General features: G+C 40.8%; 1 protein-coding gene across 2 annotated transcripts in view; it reads right to left on the bottom strand.

Moving 5' to 3' along the window:
- Positions 1-5,148, bottom strand: part of Rgl1 (ral guanine nucleotide dissociation stimulator like 1) — a 257,262-nt gene that overhangs the window by 225,055 nt on the left and 27,059 nt on the right. The window lies entirely within an intron of this gene.

Below are 5,148 nucleotides of genomic sequence, written 5' to 3' on the forward strand. Positions count from 1 at the left end.
TTGAGACAGGGCCTCATGTAGCCCAGGTTGGCTTCAAACTCACTATATAGCTAATGGTGATCTTGGTATCCTGATCTTCCTATCCCACCTCCTCTGTGTTGGGGTGGTTAAGCTGTTTGCCGCCACAACCAGCAGTGCTGGGGACTGAACCTAGGGTTTCCTGCATGGTAGGCAAGCAATCTGCCAACTAAACTAATGCCCCAGCTTCAAGACAAATGTTTCATGAAAGCTTTACTGCCTGTAATGAGCTCCGATATTTTCTGTTCTTCTCTCTTCTTTGAATACTGATCATATGCAATTTAAATTGTTTCATATCCCTGGATTTCAGCCTAAACACTAAAGATACAGTACTTTGTAATGTCCTAAAGAGATAAATTAAAAACCAGTGGATGGGTATTTCAAGAAAGTGTATTTGGCTTATCATAAATAGCACTAAGTCACCGAGATGTTCAAACCTAAAATGGGCACATCAATACAAGGGAGACTCCCACCACCACTGGTGATGTGAGTATCTTATATGGACCACAGATGTAGTTAAGAGTTTCAAGCATCAATTAAATGACTGAAATAGAGGGAAATTATGGGTTTTTCCCAAAATCTGAAGTTCCATTGTAAATTACATTTTTATAATAGAATAACACTTTGCCTCCCATTTTCTGAAGATTTCAGTATGTTCCAATCTAGCAAGACATGAGAAAGGGTACAGCAAAATAGAAGAGAAGAGAAAGAAAGGAAGCTATGTGCAGCTGAAATTAGAGTTTCTCTTTCATCACAAGCAAACATAAGCTGGATTCACCCACAGTTAATAATTCCTGAAGGCCCCATATGAGCAAATGAGGGAAGGGGCTTGCAAATCACGCTGAGTCTACAATCCACTCTGACAGCTTCTGTTCAGACCGTTCTGGAGGATTGGAGCAGAAGAGTTGGAACTGAGCTTAGGACCTGATGAGGGAAACAGCTTTCCATGGGACCTGGTCAACTCTTTTTGACAGGTATACATATTGCAACAATCTTCAAAGGCAACTTCTGGGACAGCCTCCTAACTCCTTTTGAAGATACTGCCAAGAAAGGAAAAGAAGTACGAAGTGAAACCCAAATAAGGACAAAATGATTGAAGGAGAACATTAACTAATGAACCCAAAAGGACACCCGTGATGGATTAAGACTGGTCTTAGACCGCTGACCACCAATGTAACTCACTGCTCCTGTGGGTTCACTGCCAGTACACAGCATGCTCATGATACCAGATACTTTTCTAATCCTCAAAGCCTTGCTCATAACCAAATACTAACACATCAGCAAAACCCCAGGGCCTCCTCTTTGAGGAAAATGAACTTCGGTAGTGACCTTGTCAGAGCTTCCTAAAAGCAGGAAAGTTCAAACTGGGGTAAATGATCCATCAAAACTGCCAAGACTTCTCTGGCTGTTTTACACCAAAATCACCTTCCTTACAAGGCCTTGGAGTGAAAGGGTTGCATGTACAGGGCAATTGCTACTCATCAACTGAGCAAATAAAAAGAAATCAAAGTTAACCTCAGCTATAAACTCCTTTAAGTCATAATTTGCATTCAATTAATACTCAAGGCACAAACACTATCAACATTTAATAGAAAATCTTTGGATTTGCATAGTCAATCAGTTAAGTTTTTTAAGAAAATGGAAAGAAGCTTTTTCTATGACTATCAACACATCTGAGAAATGTGGACTGTTGCTGGACTCACTCCTACACTGCCATAAACTATGCTTCGAGCATACAGAGTCCTGTGTGGAAGGAGGAGTGCAGAAAGTAAACTGAAACCAGACTTGAATTTGGCAAGTCAGTGCAGACAAAGTCTTGGAAACAGAAGAGACCCAACTAGGGTTGACATAACTCAGGTGGTTTGGAATGCAAAGCATGCTGGGACCTTGGGAACTCAGACCAGCTGGGGTGAGATGAAGAGTAAGCAGTGCAAGCATGGGCTCTGAGCACACACAAGCTCCAGGGCCTGTTTCCAGGGGCCACGAGTAAACCCAGCACATCAGGCCAAGCACATCTGCACCCGCGGCAAGCAGGCATCAGGAATATGCGATGACACCTCGAGTTGGGGCAAAAAAGAAAATAGTGACTGTTACTGCAACAGTTCTATTTCCAGTTCACTGGAACAGAGCAGCCTAGCTTGCTAGATGAAACATAACAGAGATTTTAAATGTACAACTGAGCTGACAGGGAAGTTCTAGAGCCAAGAACAGGGAATAGTATAAATAAATATTTAACATCCTGAAGGTATTTGTCCGTAGTGGTAACTGAGAAAATAAGGGGATACTTTGTTTTGTAGCAAAGACATATCTAGGAAAGAGTATAAATATTGGTTTATGATTCAAAGTACTAACTTTGATCCAAAGTGCTAAACACAATAATATTAAATTGTAGCAGGCCCCCAGACCTTAGGGTAACTGACACCCATGAAGAAAGTACCATTCAGGCCTTAGAACCCAGCATGCAGGCAACACAAGAACGAAGGCCAAAATCATCAAAATCCATCGTTCTGGAAAAGTCCCCAAATAAACTAACCTTGCTCTTTGTCTTCTGTAGTTTTGCTTCACTACCTGTTCTAGATAACTGAGGTATGTTAACCCAGGTTGTGCTTTCTGTGTTTAAAAGCCCACTTTGAGGCGGGTTCAAGACTGCGCTTGTGTTCCGAACACCCAATGCCATCAAAAGCCAGCTAATAGAGACTTTCTATTGGCTTGGACTCATGTCTGAGTCTTCTCTGGTAGGTAACCTCCCAACAAAGTCATGTTAAGTTAGTAAATCACTGGTTTGTTAATTACTATAACTCAATAATATGGCCTATATCTATTAAAGAAATGGAATCAATACTAAAATTTTAAATCACTAGGCCCATATAAATCCTCTTGTAAATCCTGAAAAGCATTTAAGGAAAAAACTGCATCAATTATACCTAGTATTTTTCAGGAAACAGAAAAATACAAAACATACCCTAAATACTTTATGAAGCCAATATTATTTAATACCAAAGTAATATAAATTATCACCAAAGAGAACCCCACAGACCAGTAACTTTCCTGAGTACGCATGTAAAGTCTTTCAAAATAGACATTACTTAATCAAATCCAAAAAAATGTACAAAATAATTACATGCCCTGACCAACAAGAATTTATCCTGGCTATAGAGGACAAACATTCAAAAATCATCCATGTAACATGTCACACCAACGTCTAAAGAAAACCCATTTTGGGGGGTCTCAACAGTTGCAGAAAAAAAAACATTTGACAAAATCCAATACTACGCATTCATCATTTAAATTAAAAAAAAAAAAAAAGGTTGGAGAGACGGCTTAGTGGTGAAGCACACTGTCTTCTTCAGGTAGAGAACTTGGATTGAGTGCCAGCCCCTGTGGGGTGGCTCACTGCCATCCACAGCTTCAGTGCCAGGGGCTCCAATGCCCTCTTCTGACCTCCATGGGTACCAGGCATGCACTTGGTATACAGAGATACATGCAGGCAAAACTCTCAACCACATAAATTAAACCTAACATTGCACTCTGAAAACTAGGAGCAAAGAGGAACTTCCCCAGCTTGGTAAAGCGCATCGAGAGAAACCTACAGTTGCCATCACACCTCACAGTGAGAAACTCGAAACATTCCCACTAAGATCAGGGTGTCTCCCCTTGCCCCTGCTCTTCAGGATTACATTAGAAACCCCAGCTAATGCACTGCAAGTAAATGATGTAAAAAGTATAAGGAGCGGGAAAGAAACGGCAAAGCTGTCTCTTTTTTTAAATGGGAAACTGTCCTTATTTATAGGTAACTGTCTCAGTTAAAGTTACTATTACTATGGTGAAGCACCATGACCAAAAGCGTGTTGGGATGGGAGGGTTCATTTGGCTTACCTTCCACATCATAGTCTATCATCGGAGGAAGTCAGGACATGGGCTCAAGCAGGGCTGGAATGTGGAGGCAGGAGCTGATACAGAGGCCACAGAGGGGTGTCACTTATTGGCTTGCTCCTCATGGCTTGCTCAGCCTGCTTTCTTAGAGAACCCAGGACCATCATGGCACCCACAATGGCTGAGCCCTCCCCCCTCGATCATTCATTAAGAAAATGTCTTATAGCCATATATTGTGGAGGCATTTCCTCATTTGAGGTTCCTTCCTTTCAAATAACTCTAGCTTAATGCAAATTGACATAAAACTAGCCAACACACTAAAATAACTATTCATGTATAAAATCCACATTAATTTTTTTAAAGTTTTCTGAAAATAGCCAAGTGATACATAGGTTAAAGGATACAAAGTTAATATACAAAAGTCAATCTCTCCACTAAGTAACAATATATACATATACATACATACATATATATATATATATAATCAATGAAAACACAGAAACTGAAAATAAAAACATCACCAGGTATATTAGTTTCCCCATAAATGAAATAGCTATATCAAATCTGATAAAGTTTATACAAGGTCTATACGAGGAAACTAACTCTGATGAAAGATACTAAGGATTAAGTAAGTGTTGAGGCATTTCACACTCATGAATAAGAACATTTGCTCACCACTGTCAGGGTCAGCTCTGCCCAGCTTGCTCTAGAGAGTTCACGAAATCCCAAGCTAAATCCCAGGAAGTGGTTTTGCCAATTTTAGCAAACTCACTCAAAAGTTTGTATGGAGGGCTGGTGAGACAGCTCTGCAAATAAAGGTGATTGCCACCAAACATGACAACCTAAGTGCGAGTCCCTGGAACACAGTGGAAGGAGAGAGCTGACTCCTGCAGGTTGTACTCTGACCTCTGTGGATACTAATACACATACATACAAAAAAAAATTTTAAGTTTGTACGGAAAGTCAAGAGACAAATAGCCAATTCTGTGTCAAAAGAAATGAAAGAAATGAGAGGACTGACATTCGCCAACTTGGAAAGCTGTTACAGAGTTGCTGAGGTCAGTATCAAATCTGAAATTTCAGTAATGTAAACAAGAGGTGCACTGTTGGGGGTGGCGACCCGGCTGCTCAGACACGCTCCCTGACACATGGAGAGCCATCCACCCTGTGCTATCGGGCTTTAATAACCACCCTGTCACAGGTATGATCAGCAGACAGCCATACAATTGGGCTTTTTGATACTGCAGGGCAAGAGGC

Source organism: Meriones unguiculatus, chromosome 11 (assembly GCF_030254825.1).
Source record: "Meriones unguiculatus strain TT.TT164.6M chromosome 11, Bangor_MerUng_6.1, whole genome shotgun sequence".
In the NCBI taxonomy this organism is placed as follows: domain Eukaryota; kingdom Metazoa; phylum Chordata; class Mammalia; order Rodentia; family Muridae; genus Meriones; species Meriones unguiculatus.